The following is a 15000-nucleotide window of genomic DNA, read 5'->3' on the forward strand; positions in this document are numbered from 1 at the left end:
TTGCTGCTCCCTAAGGTGAGCTTCTCCTCATAGGCAATTCCGCTCTTATCCGGTCACGTTTGTGTGCCCGAATTTCGCAAGGCAACCTCCATGGGACATGGAAAAGACTCGAGAAGAGAGCTCGCTCACGGGAGAGAGAAGCCAAGGAGACCACGAGAGTGCTGAGAGTGGGACAGCGCTGAATAGGCGGGAGAAGCCTGCGCGTATAAACGGAGATATATATCCAATTGCAACGAAGGAACGTGCCAAAGATCGAGAACAATGGCAGAAATGCTAGTAACGTGCACTTCGGGACCAACGCATCACCGGAAGACAACCGCCAAACATCGAAAGAGTCGCGATGCTCCGCAACCTACGTGCAAAGCGGTCGCACACCGGGTAAGGGAGTGAGAGCCCCAAACATAGCTGGGCGAGGCGCTCACTCCGCTCTTTAATATCTCGTTAATACCGCCAAGGAAATGGCACAAGCACACACACACAAGCATCCTCGGAAGAGGACAGTTCGAGTGACAGGTCAAATCCAAGAGTTCCGAAGACTACCTCCAGGAACAATCGGGAACAAGACCGATTACAAGTCGTCGAGTCTGTTACTGGGCGAACACGAGATGCGCACAGGAAATCGATCAGCCCTCACAATGGCCCAAGGCCAGAGATCGGACTGCTACGATTTACCCCAACAATCATCGTGCCACTCTTCGCAGAGAGGTGATAGACGCCAACGAGCCCGCGCATAGCAATCGAGGTGTAAAAAGGGCGTTGAAGGCAGGAAGCCTGGACGAAAGAGGCTACGAGGTCACCTCGAAGCGGTCTAAGAATCGGGCGCACTTGGGGCGACTACCAGTGCCAACCCCTTATCCCGCGGTGCGTCCGACACACAGAAATTTCCAAGGCGGCCAAGGAGCCTCCCCGCATAGCAATCGGGGTGTGAGGTTACGGATGCAGCATTGATAGCAATCGAGGTGTGAGGCGAAGGATGCAGAAGTGAGAGCCGAGGGATGTAGCAGAGATAGCAATCGGGGTGTGTGATGCAGAAGAGATAGCAATCGAGGTGTGCGGTGGGAAGGGCCCAGCAGCCAGAATGCATGAAGCGACGGATGAAGCAGTGATGACAACCGGGCTGTGAGGAGAGGAGGGATGCAGCCAAGAAAGCAATCAGGGCTCGAGGCAAGGGATGCATCAAGGATAGCAATCATGTTGTGAGGCGAGATTCCAAAGGCTAAACGTGAGAGGCTGCAGGGTCGACTCAGAGAGGTCTATGCATGTGAGAGGCTGAAAGCAAGGTCGACTCGGAGCGGTCTATGCATCGGGCGCGCTTGGGGCGACTACCAGTGCCAACCCCTTATCCCGCGACGCGTCCAACAAAGAGAACGTTCCAAGGCGGCAGAGGAGGTTACCAGCCGAAGGATGCAGTAGCAATAACAGGTATAGTTCCGCGGCGGCCGAGAAGACTCACCGCATAGGAATCGGGATGCGAGGCGAGGGATGCGGCGGGAAGGCCCCGACGGCTAAACGGAAGAGGCTGCAGGGCCGCCTCGGAATGGTCCAAGCATCGGATGCGATTGGGACGACTACCAGTGCCAACCCCTTATCCCGCGATGCGTCCGATACACAGATAGTTCCAAGGCGGCCGAGGAGCCTCACCGCATATCAATCGGGGTGCGAGGCGAGGGATGGGGCGGGAAGGCCCCAACGGCTAGACGGAAGAGGCTTCAGGGCCACCTCGGAATGGTCCAAGCATCGGACGCGCTTGGGGCGACTGCCAGTGCCAACCCCTTATCCCGCGATGCGTCCGATACACAGATGGTTCCAAGGCGGCCGAGGAGCCTCACCGCATAGCAATCGGGGGTGCGAGGCGAGGGATGGGGCGGGAAGGCCCCAACGGCTAGACGGAAGAGGCTTCAGGGCCGCCTAGGAATGGTCCAAGCATCGGACACGCTTGGGGCGACTACCAGTGACAGCCCCCTATCCCGCGATGCGTCCGATACGAAGATGGTTCCAAGGCGGCCGAGGAGCCTCACCGCATAGCAATCGGGGTGCGAGGTGGGGGATGCGGCGAGATGGCCCCAACGGCTAGACGGAAGAGGCCACAGGGCCGCGTCGGAATAGTCCAAGCATCGGACGCGCTTGGGGCGACTACCAGTGACAACCCCTTATCCCGCGATGCATCATACGAAGATAGTTCCAAGGCGGCCGAGGAGCCTCACCGCATAGCAATCGGGGTGCGAGGTGGGGGATGCGGCGAGATGGCCCCAACGGCTAGACGGAAGAGGCTGCAGGGCCGCCTCGGAATAGTCCAAGCATCGGACGCGCTTGGGGCCACTACCAGTGACAACCCCTTATCCCGCAATGCGTCCGATACGAAGATAGTTCCAAGGCGGCCGAAGAGCCTCACCGCATAGCAATCGGGGTGCGAGGTGGGGGATGCGGCGAGATGGCCCCAACGGCTAGACGGAAGAGGCCACAGGGCCGCCTCGGAATAGTCCAAGCATCGGACGCGCTTGGGGCGACTACCAGTGACAACCCCTTATCCCGCGATGCGTCCGATACGAAGATAGTTCCCAGGCGGCCGAGGAGCCTCACCGCATAGCAATCGGGGTGCGAGGCGAGGGATGCGGCGAGATGGCCCCAAAGGCTAGACGGAAGAGGCTGCAGGGCTGCCTCGGAATAGTCCAAGCATCGGACGCGCTTGGGGCGACTACCACTGCCAACCCCTTATCCCGCGATGCGTCCGATACACAGATAGTTCCGAGGCGGCCGAGGAGGTGGGGGATGCAGCGAGATGGCCCCAACGGCTAGACGGAAGAGGCTGCAGGGCCGCCTCGGAATAGTCCAAGCATCGGACGCGCTTGGGGCGACTACCAGTGACAACCCCTTATCCCGCGATGCGTCCGATACACAGATAGTTCCGAGGCGGCCAAGGAGCCTCACCGCATAGCAATCGTGGTGCGAGGTGGGGGATGCGGCGAGATGGCCCCAACGGCTAGACGGAAGAGGCTGCAGGGCCGCCTCGGAATGGTCCAAGCATCGGATGCGCTTGGGGCGACTACCACTGCCAACCCCTTATCCCGCGATGCGTCCGATACACAGATAGTTCCAAGGCGGCCGAGGAGCCTCACAGCATAGCAATCAGGGTGCGAGGCGAGGGATGCGGCGAGAAAGCCCCAACGGCTAGAGGGAAGAGGCTTCAGGTCCGCCTCGGAATGGTCCAAGCATCGGACGCGCTTGGGGCGACTACCAGTGACAACCCCTTATCCCGCGACGCGTCCGATACACAGATAGTTCCAAGGCGGCCGAGGAGCCTCACCGCATAGCAATCGGGGTGCGAGGCGAGGGATGCGGCGAGAAGGACCCAACGGCTACACGGAAGAGGCTTCGGGGCCGCCTCGGAATGGTCCAAGCATCGGACGCGCTTGGGGCGACTACCAGTGACAACCCCTTATCCCGCGACGCGTCCGATACACAGATAGTTCCAAGGCGGCCGAGGAGCCTCACCGCATAGCAATCGGGGTGCGAGGCGAGGGATGCGGCGAGAAGGACCCAACGGCTACACGGAAGAGGCTTCGGGGCCGCCTCGGAATGGTCCAAGCATCGGACGCGCTTGGGGCGACTACCAGTGACAACCCCTTATCCCGCGACGCGTCCGATACACAGATAGTTCCAAGGCGGCCGAGGAGCCTCACCGCATAGCAATCGGGGTGCGAGGCGAGGGATGCGGCGAGAAGGACCCAACGGCTAGACGGAAGAGGCTTCGGGTCCGCCTCGGAATGGTCCAAGCATCGGACGCGCTTGGGGCGACTACCAGTGACAACCCCTTATCCCGCGACGCGTCCGATACACAGATAGTTCCAAGGCGGCCGAGGAGCCTCACCGCATAGCAATCGGGGTGCGAGGCGAGGGATGCGGCGAGAAGGACCCAACGGCTAGACGGAAGAGGCTTCGGGTCCGCCTCGGAATGGTCCAAGCATCGGACGCGCTTGGGGCGACTACCAGTGACAACCCCTTATCCCGCGACGCGTCCGATACACAGATAGTTCCAAGGCGGCCGAGGAGCCTCACCGCATAGCAATCGGGGTGCGAGGCGAGGGATGCGGCGAGAAGGACCCAACGGCTAGACGGAAGAGGCTTCGGGTCCGCCTCGGAATGGTCCAAGCATCGGACGCGCTTGGGGCGACTACCAGTGACAACCCCTTATCCCGCGACGCGTCCGATACACAGATAGTTCCGAGGCGGCCGAGGAGCCTCACCGCATAGCAATCGGGGTGCGAGGCGAAGGATGCGGCGAGAAGGACCCAACGGCTAGACGGAAGAGGCTTCGGGTCCGCCTCGGAATGGTCTAAGCATCGGACGCGCTTGGGGCGACTACCAGTGACAACCCCTTATCCCGCGACGCGTCCGATACACAGATAGTTCCAAGGCGGCCGAGGAGCCTCACCGCATAGCAATCGGGGTGCGAGGCGAGGGATGCGGCGAGAAGGACCCAACGGCTAGACGGAAGAGGCTTCAGGGCCGCCTCGGAATGGTCCAAGCATCGAACGCGCTTGGGGCGACTACCAGTGACAACCCCTTATCCCGCGACGCGTCCGATACACAGATAGTTCCGAGGCGGCCGAGGAGCCTCACCGCATAGCAATCGGGGTGCGAGGCGAGGGATGCGGCGAGAAGGACCCAACGGCTAGACGGAAGAGGCTTCAGGGCCGCCTCGGAATGGTCCAAGCATCGGACGCGCTTGGGGCGACTACCAGTGACAACCCCTTATCCCGCGACGCGTCCGATACACAGATAGTTCCGAGGCGGCCGAGGAGCCTCACCGCATAGCAATCGGGGTGCGAGGCGAGGGATGCGGCGAGAAGGACCCAACGGCTAGACGGAAGAGGCTTCAGGGCCGCCTCGGAATGGTCCAAGCATCGGACGCGCTTGGGGCGACTACCAATGACAACCCCTTATCCCGCGACGCGTCCGATACACAGATAGTTCCGAGGCGGCCGAGGAGCCTCACCGCATAGCAATCGGGGTGCGAGGCGAGGGATGCGGCGAGAAGGACCCAACGGCTAGACGGAAGAGGCTTCAGGGCCGCCTCGGAATGGTCCAAGCATCGGACGCGCTTGGGGCGACTACCAGTGACAACCCCTTATCCCGCGACGCGTCCGATACACAGATAGTTCCGAGGCGGCCGAGGAGCCTCACCGCATAGCAATCGGGGTGCGAGGCGAGGGATGCGGCGAGAAGGACCCAACGGCTAGACGGAAGAGGCTTCAGGGCCGCCTCGGAATGGTCCAAGCATCGGACGCGCTTGGGGCGACTACCGTTGCCAACCCCTTATCCCGCGATGCGTCTGATACACAGATAGTTCCGAGGCGGCCGAGGAGCCTCACCGCATAGCAATCGGGTTGCGAGGCAGATTATTGGGAAGGGAACCCCCTGGGATGCGGCTCAAGCAGTGCCCAAAGGGACTGGAATGCGGAATCACATCGAGAGACCCAAATGCTATACGAGGGCTCAAATCGAATTATCGATTTGGCCACGACATGGACGCATCGGAACGACTACCTTTGCCGAACCACTCGCAATTGCATCCATACCGAAACCAATAGACATTTCCGTTAGAGCCCTCGCATAGCATTCGGGAATCTCGCATGCCCCTCTAAATCGACCAATGCTGGCGCTCAATGAAAATCCGAGCGCTACCACCGTTCGAGCGCCAGCATTGGTCGAGTTAGAGGGGCACGGGGGAGAATGCTCCAGTCAACACCTCCCCTATATAAGTTATTTGTCCGATTCTCGCACAACCGTAGTCTGCCTCGTCGAATCAAACAACGGTCCCAGATTCCGACTTCCGTTCCGTAGAGACCCAAAAGCTAGATGGAGGCTCGCAAGAAAGAGAGTCGGCGCATAGCAATCGGGTTTCTCGAACGTTTAGGGACCGAGCTCACTTGCGGATAGGGCAAAATCCGCCAAGCAACCCAAAAGCTAGACGGGGGCTCGAATCGAATCGCCTAGGCGGCCACAACAACGACGTGTTGGATCGACTACCAGTGCCAAACCATTCAGCAAGACTAGTCTGTGTCGAGGCCGGATAGAGATTCTCAGAGAGCGCCCGCATAGCATTTAGGAGACCTGCCGCGTCCCTCACACTCGACAAATGGTGGTGCACGTTTATAAATCCGAGCGATCCCAACCCTTTCAAGCACCAACATCGGTCGAGATAGAGGGGCACGGAGGGGGCTGCGTGAGACAACACAGTCCCCTATATAAGTTATTTGTCCGATTCTCACACATCCGAAGAATGGTCATCAAATCGGACAACAGCCCAAACTTCCGACTTCCGTCCCAGAAAGCCCAAGAGCTATCTAAAACGTTCATGGCCGGAACTCGATCGCGGCTATACCAGTCCGCCAAGCAACCCAAAAGCTAGACTGGAGCTCTAGTCGAATCACCTCTGTGGCCATTGCAAGGACGTGTTGGAGCGACTACCATTGCCGAACCATTCCGCAGGTCGAGTCCATACCAAGGCCGCATAGAGATTCACGATGAGCTCCTGCATAGCAATCAGGAGACTTGCCGTGTCCATCACAATCGATAAATCCTGGTGCAAGATTTTTGCATCCGAGCGCTCCAACCAGTCGAGCACCAGCATCAATCGACATAAACGGGCACGGGGGGAGGATGCTCGAGAACACTACCTCCCCTATATAAGTTATTTGTCCGATTCTCAAGCAGCCGAAGTCTGGTCATCGAATCGGGTCAAAGACCACAACTTCCGACTTTACCCACAATGCAAGTCATCGAATCGAACATCGGCCCCCGAGTCGGACTCCATGCGTATGTCAGGTCATCGGACCCAAATTCCGCCTTCCTGCGCATGGCGGGCCATCAATATCAACTCGGTCATCGGACCCAAACTCCGCCTTTTTGCGTATGGCACGCCTTCAAATCGGTCATCGGACCCAAATTCCGCCTTCCTGTGCATGGCGGGCCATCAACATCAACTCGGTCATCGGACCCAAATTCCGCCTTTCTGCGCATGGCACGCCATCAACTCGGTCATCGGACCCAAATTCCGCCTTCCTGCGCATGGCAGGTCATCGGACACAAATTCAGACCTCGCCAATATGCCTACGTATCGAATCGGTCATCGGACCCAACTTCCGACTTCATCCATACTGTAGGGTCTTTGAGGTTGGCGCGGTGCGCTCAACCCAGGGAGTCGACCCATCGAAGCATACACCTCCCCTATATAAGCTATTTGTCCGATTCCCACACCTGTGTAGTTTGCACCTCTGACCAGGACATCGACCCCAACTTCCGAACTCGACTGCAACGACGGCACCAGCGCCTTGGTGCGCACCTTGCGACGCACAGTCCCAACATTCGCCTTCCTGCACATGGCAGGTCATCGGACCCAAATTCCGACCTCGCGAGTATGCCTACATATCGAATCGGTCATCGGACCCAACTTCCGACTTCATCCATACCGTAGGGTCTTTGAGGTTGGCGCGGTGCGCTCAACCCGGGGAGTCGACCCAACGAAGCATACACCTCCCCTATATAAGCTATTTGTCCGATTCCCACACCTGTGTAGTTTGCACCTCCGATCAAGACATCGACCCCAACTTCCGAACTCGCCTCCAACGACCGAACCAGCGCCTTGGTGCGCACCTTGCAACGCACAGTGCCAACATTCGCCTTCCTGCACGTGGCAGGTCATCGGACCCAAATTCCGACCTCGCGAGTATGCCTACATATCGAATCGGTCATCGGACCCAACTTCCGACTTCATCCATACCGTAGGGTCTTTGAGGTTGGCGCGGTGCGCTCAACCCGGGGAGTCGACCCAACGAAGCATACACCTCCCCTATATAAGCTATTTGTCCGATTCCCACACCTGTGTAGCTTGCACCTCCGATCAGGACATCGACCCCAACTTCCGAACTCGACTAAAAAGACCGCACCAGCGCCTTGGTGTGCACCTTGCAACGCACAGTGTCAACATTCGCCTTCCTGCACATGGCAGGTCATCGGACCCAAATTCCGACCTCATGAGCATACCTACTAATCGAATTGGTCATCGGACCCAACTTCCGACTTCATCCATACCGTAGGGTCTTTGAGGTTGGCGCGGTGCGCTCAACCTGGGGAGTCGACCCATCGAAGCATACACCTCCCCTATATAAGCTATTTGTCCGATTCCGACACCTGTGTAGTTTGCACCTCCGCTCAGGACATCGACCCCAACTTCCGAACTCGCCTGCAACGACCGAACCAGCGCCTTGGTGCGCACCAAAAGTGCGCACTTTTGGAGGGCACTTTTGTGCGCTCCAAAGGTGCGCACTTTTGGAGGGCACTTTTCTGCGCTCCAAAGGTGCGCACTTTTGGAGGGCACTTTTTGGAGGGCACTTTTCTGCGCTCCAAAGGTGCGCACTTTTGGAGGGCACTTTTTGGAGGGCACTTTTCTGCGCTCCAAAGGTGCGCACTTTTGGAGGGCACTTTTTGGAGGGCACTTTTCTGCGCTCCAAAGGTGCGCACTTTTGGAGGGCACTTTTTGGAGGGCACTTTTCTGCGCTCCAAAGGTGCGCACTTTTGGAGGGCACTTTTTGGAGGGCACTTTTCTGCGCTCCAAAGGTGCGCACTTTTGGAGGGCACTTTTCTGCGCTCCAAAGGTGCGCACTTTTGGAGGGCACTTTTTGGAGGGCACTTTTCTGCGCTCCAAAGGTGCGCACTTTTGGAGGGCACTTTTCTGCGCTCCAAAGGTGCGCACTTTTGGAGGGCACTTTTTGGAGGGCACTTTTCTGCGCTCCAAAGGTGCGCACTTTTGGAGGGCACTTTTGTGCACTCCAAAGGTGCGCACTTTTGGAGGGCACTTTTCCTGTGCTCCAAAGGTGCACACCTAGGTGAGCACCTTCGACCACACCTTGTAGCACACCAAACTCTGACTTTCGACTTCATCCGCAATGCAGGGTCTTTGAGGTTGGCGCAATGCGCACAACCAGGGGAGTCGACCCATCAAACCCAACACCTCCCCTATATAAGCTATTTGTCTGATTCTCATACATGCGTAGCCTGCAGGAGCAATTAGGACATCGACCCCAACTTTCGGCTTCTAAACGAAAACAAGGTCTTTGAGGTTGGTGTAATGCGAACAACTAGGGGAGTCAACCCATCAAACCCAACACCTCCCCTATATAAGCTATTTGTCTGATTCTCATACATGTGTAGTCTACAGGAGCAATTAGGACATCGACCCCAACTTTTGACTTCTTAACGAAAACAAGGTCTTTGAGGTTGACGTAATGCGCACAACCAGGGGAGTCGACCCATCAAACCCAACACCTCCCCTATATAAGCTATTTGTCCGATTCTCATACATGTGTAGCCTGCAGGAGCCATTAGGACATTGACCCCAACTTTTGACTTCTTAACGAAAACAAGGTCTTTGAGGTTGGCGTAATGCGCACAACCAAGGGAGTTGACCCATCAAACCCAACACCTCCCCTATATAAGCTATTTGTCTGATTCTCATACATGTGTAGCCTGCAACAACGATTAGGACATCCACCCCAACTTCTGAATTCGTCTGCGTTGACCGCACCAAAGGTGCACACCTTGGTGCTCACCAAAATCCGACTTCCGACTTCTTCTGCTATGCGGGGTCTTTGAGGTTGGCGCAGTGCGCACAACCAGGGGAGTCAACCCACCGAATGCAACACCTCCCCTATATAAGCTATTTGTCTGATTCTCATACATGCGTAGACTGCAGCAATGATTAGGACATCCACCCCAACTTTTGACTTCTTAAACAAGACAGGGTCTTTGAAGTTGGTGCAGTGCACACAACCAGGGGAGTCGACCCATCAAACGCAACACCTCCCCTATATAAAGCTATTTGTCCGATTCTCATACGTGTAGTCTGCAGCAGCGATTAGGACATCGACCCCAACTTCCGAATTCGTTTGCATTGACCGCACCAAAGGTGCACGCCTTGGTGTGCACCCTGGAGTGCACTTTGGTGCTCACCTCGGTGCACACTTTGGTGTGCACCTCGGTGTGCACCAAAGGTGCGCACCTTGGAGCGCACCAAAGGTGTACACTTTGGAGCGCACCACATAGGGTCTTTGAGAGGTTGGCGCAGTGCGCACACCAAGGTGGGTGTTGAGGTGCGTGCCGAGGTGGGTGGGTGCTAGGGTGCGCTCCATGGTGGGTGCCAGGGTGGGTGCGTGCTAGGGTGGATTCCAAAGAGGGTCATAGGGTGGGTGCCAAGGTGGGTTGGTGATATAGTGGGTTCAAAGGTGGGTACTAGGGTGGGTTCCAAGGTGGGTCACAAGTTGGGTGCCAGGATGCGTGGGTGTTAGGTTGGGTGCCAAGGTGGGCTCCTGCGTGGGTGGGTGCTAGGGTGGGTTTCAAGGTGGACGCGAGGGCGGGTGCCAAGGTGGGTAACAAGTTGGGTGTTAGGATGGGTGAGTGCTAGAGTGGGTGCCAAGGTGGGTGGGTGCTAAGGTGGATGCCAAGGTGGTTCACAGGGTGGGTGGGTTCTAGGGTGAGTTCCAAGGTGGGTCACAGGTTCAGTGCTAGGGTGGGTGTCAAGGCGGGTGTCGAGGTGCCTGGGTGCTAGGGTGTGGATGCCAATGTGGGTCATAGGGTGGGTACTAGGGTGGGCTGCAATGTGGGTGCCAAGGTGGGTAACATGCTCGGTGGGTTCTAAATTGGGTGCCAGGGTGGGTGTGCACCCACCTTGCCCGAGGTGGGTGCCAAGGTGCCAGTGTGGGTGGGTGCTAAGGTGGATGCCAAGGTGGGTGAGAAGGTGGGTGATAGGTTGAGTGGTAGGATGGGTGGGTGCCAAGATGGGTCACAGGGTGGGTGCAAGGGTGGGTAGGTGCTAGGGTTGGTGTCAGGGTGGGTGGGTGCTAGGTTGGGTTCCAAGGTGGGTGCGAGGGTGAGTGTCAAGGTGGGTCACAGGTTAGGTGCTAGGATGGGTGAGTGCTAGGGTGCAAAGGTGCCAGGGTGGGTGCTAGGATGGGTCGATGCTAGGGTGAGTGGCAAGGTGGGTCCACAAGTGTCAAGGTGGGTGCCGAGGTGGGTGCCAAGTCGGCGACTGCTATGGTGGATGCCAAGGTGGGTCACGGGGTGGGTGCCAAGTTGCTAGGTTGGGTTCCAAGGTGGGTGCCAACGTGGGTGCTAGGGTGCGTGGGTTAAAGGGTGTGTCACAACGTGGGTGCCAGGATGGGTGCGCACCCACACTGGCCAAGACGGGTGCGGGTGCAAGGTTGGGTTCCAAGCCCGGTCACAGGCTGGGTGCTAGGATGGGTGGGTGCCAAGGTGGGCACCAGGGTGGGTGCACCCACCCTGGCCAAGGTGGGTCACGGGGTGGGTCCTAGGGTGGGTAACGGGGTGGGTACTAAGGTGCGTGCCAAGGTGGGTCATAGGGTGGGTGCCAAGGTGGGCACCAGGGTGGGTGTGCACCAACCCTAGCCAGGGTAGGTCACGGGGTGGTTGTCGGGGTGGGCGTCAAGGAGCCAAGGTGGGTGGCAAGTAGCCAAGTTGCGTGCCAAGGTGGGTGTCGGGGTGGGTGCCAAGGATCCAAGGTGGGTGCCAAGGAACCAAGGTGGGTGTCTGGGTGGGTGCCGAGGTGGGAGCCAGGGTGGGTCCCAAGGTGAGTGCAAAGGTGGGTGCCAGGGTCAAGGTGAGTGCCAATGTGGGTTCCAAGGTGCCAGGGTCAGGGTGAGTGCCAATGTGGGTTCAAAGGTGCTAAGTTGGGTGCGAGGTTGGGTGCGAGGGTGGGTGGGTGCCAAGGTGTGCTAGGTGGAAGCCCGGGTGGGTCGGCATCCCATGGGTGTCGAGTTGGGTGCCTGATGGGTGCTTCTTGTCAAGTTTTAGTCGTCGGGACTCATTTCGAGCCTTAGAGGTCGTTTCTTGTCCGGTTGCCCTGTCTTCGACCTGGGAACCCAATTTTGGTCCTCGGGTCCCATTTTTTTTTGTCTCGCATCCCACTTTTGGCCTGTGGCCTTTTCGGGGTCGATTCTCGTTTTGGGCATCAGAGCATGTTTCTTCTCCTAAAACCCAATATTTGTTTATTAAGTCTCGGAACACATTTTTGTTCTCGTGGACCCATCATGGGTCTTGGAACGCATTTGTGGTCCTTGGGTCCCATTTTGCATCCCGAAACTTGTGTTTTGGTGCTTGATCCCTATTTTGGGTGCCCACCTTGCACCAAGTGCGCACCCGGGGCAAACCGAGCGCCTTGGTGCACCGGGGCAAGATCGAGCGTGCACCCGAGGCGCCCCGAACATGCACCAAGGTGCACTCGGCCCACATGTGAGCGCAGGTCGTTGCGCCCGAGGTGGTGTGTGGGCACCGCGTTGCAGACGGGACACTGCACGCACACGACGCCCCCTCCAGGTGCACGCACGTAGGCCGGGCCGGGTGCACACCCGACGCCCTAGCAAGGTGCGCGCACCCGGGCAGGGCTCACACTTGGCGAACGGGGCGCACTTCGCGAGGGAGGGTGTGCACCTCGACGGGGGTGGGTGGCCGGGGTGGATTCGCACGTGGGTCGCGGTTTGCTAAGTACACACTGCGACAAGCTCATAACGGGTGCGATCATACCAGCGTTAGTGCACCGGATCCCATCAGAACTCCGCAGTTAAGCGCGCTTGGGCCGGAGTAGTACTGGGATGGGTGACCTCCCGGGAAGTCCCGGTGTTGCACCCTTTTTTAGTTTTTCGCCGGGCGTCGCAATGCTATTTGAATAAACCTTTTGCCCGTTTGCGTTCTCGTCGGGGCCGGGCCGGGCCGGGGTGCGCTGCCCGCACTACCGCGCGCGCGGGGGCGACACCGAGCGCGCACCCGAGGCGCCCCGAGCACACAGGCCACGGTGCAACCCGGGCGTTGTGCGCGCACCCCGGTGCGCCCGAGGTGCTGCGCGCGCACCCAGGTGAAATCGGTGTGCACCTCGGCCAGTGCGCGCTCGGTCGAGTCGCGCACGTTGGCCAAGGTGCACGGTGATGTTTCTTACTCTAAGGTTCCGCACCAGACGCCCGGGACAGGTGAGCGAAGCTGGGCGGGGCCGGGTGCGCGGCCGGGGCAGGTGCACGCAGCTGGAGAGAGCTTTGGAGCACACTTCGGAGCGCACCAATGATGCGCTCCATTCAAAAGTTTCCTGAAAAGGCAAAAAAAGTTGAGATTATAGAATTTCCCACTTGAGAGATTGTAAAAAAAAAAAATTTAAAATGAAGGAAACGCGGGTGCCAAGGTGTGCGCAGCCCAGCCCACCCTGGCGAAGGTGCACGCAAGGTGCGCACCCGAGGCAAACCGGACAATTAACCCAACTTTCGACTTCGCGCGCACCTTGGAGCGCACTTCGGAGCGCTCCTTGGTGCGCACCAATCTTGGGCACCTCGGAGTGCACCATGGCGCCCACCAAGGTGCGCACCCGGGGCAAACCGAGCTCCGACTTCGTGCGCACCTTGGAGCGCACGAAAGGTGCGCACCATGGCGCCCACCAAGGTGCGCAGCCCAGCCAAGGCGTGCGCATCAAGGTGCGCACCCTGGCGAAGGTGCGCACCCGGGGCAAACCGAGCTCCGACTTCGTGCGCACCTTGGAGCGCACAAAAGGTGCGCAACCCAGCCAAGGTGTGCGCACCCCGGTCAAACCGAGCTCCGAATCGTGCGCACCAGAGGTGCACGCCATCGTGCGCACCTTGGAGCACACTTCGGAGCCCTCCTTGGTGCGCGCCGATGTTGCGCACCTCGGAGCGCACCCGGGGAAAACAATGCAATTAACCCGACTTTCGACTTCGTGGGCACCTCGGAGCGCTCTCGGGTTCGCACCTCGGAGCACACCGAGGTGCGCACCTTTGATGCGCTGCCTTCACCAATTTCCAGAAAAGGCAAGAAAACATTGAGAAGGTGTGCGCACCGAGGTGCCCACCCTGGCGAAGGTGCACGCGAGGTGCGCACCCGGGGCAAACCGGGCTCCGACTTCGTGCACGCCGCACCTTGGAGCACACTTCGGAGCGCTCCTTGGTGCGCACCAGGGCGCGCAACCCAGCCGAGGTGCCCACCCCGGCGAAGGTGCACGCGAGGTGCGCACCCGGGGCAAACCGGGCTCCGACTTCGTGCACGCCATGGTGCCCACCGCGGCGAAGGTGCACGCGAGGTGCGCACCCGGGGCAAACCGGGCTCCGACTTCGTGCACGCCGCACCTTGGAGCACACTTCGGAGCGCTCCTTGGTGCGCACCATGGTGCCCACCAGGGCGCGCAACCCCGCCGAAGGTGCACGCGAGGTGCGCACCCGGGGCAAACCGGGCTCCGACTTCGTGCACGCCGCACCTTGGAGCACACTTCGGAGCGCTCCTTGGTGCGCACCATGGTGCCCACCAGGGCGCGCAACCCCGCCGAAGGTGCACGCGAGGTGCGCACCCGGGGCAAACCGGGCTCCGACTTCGTGCACGCCATGGTGCGCACCGCGGCGAAGGTGCGCACCCGGGGCAAACCGGGCTCCGACTTCGTGCACGCCGCACCTTGGAGCACACTTCGGAGCGCTCCTTGGTGCGCACCAGGGCGCGCAACCCAGCCGAGGTGCCCACCCCGGCGAAGGTGCACGCGAGGTGCGTACCCGGGGCAAACCGGGCTCCGACTTCGTGCACGCCGCACCTTGGAGCACACTTCGGAGCGCTCCTTGGTGCGCACCATGGTGCCCACCAGGCCGCGCAACCCAGCCAAGGTGTGCGCACCAAGGTGCACGCGAGGTGCGCACCCGGGGCAAACCGGGGTCCGACTTCGTGCACGCCGCACCTTGGAGCACACATCGGGGCGCTCCCGGGTTCGCACCGGCGTTGCGCACCGTGGTGGGCACCTCGGAGCACACCAAGGTGGGCAGCGAGGTGCGCACCTTTGATGCGATGCCTTCACTAATTTCCATAAAAGGCAAAAAAAAAACGAGATTTTAAAATTTCCGTTTTGAAAGATAGTGAGAAAAAGGGAATGCTGGTGCCATCTTGAGCCCG

At 59.3% G+C, this 15000-nt stretch overlaps 1 non-coding gene across 1 annotated transcript; it reads left to right on the forward strand.

Annotated features, from left to right (window-relative positions):
• Positions 1-12583: 12583 nt before the first annotated feature.
• On the forward strand, positions 12584-12702 carry LOC131869274 (5S ribosomal RNA). The gene has a single exon (XR_009367663.1). It is a non-coding gene; the product is annotated as a 5S ribosomal RNA (ribosomal RNA).
• Positions 12703-15000: the final 2298 nt, after the last annotated feature.

This window comes from Cryptomeria japonica, unplaced genomic scaffold, assembly GCF_030272615.1.
Source record: "Cryptomeria japonica unplaced genomic scaffold, Sugi_1.0 HiC_scaffold_242, whole genome shotgun sequence".
NCBI classification, from domain to species: Eukaryota; Viridiplantae; Streptophyta; class Pinopsida; order Cupressales; family Cupressaceae; genus Cryptomeria; species Cryptomeria japonica.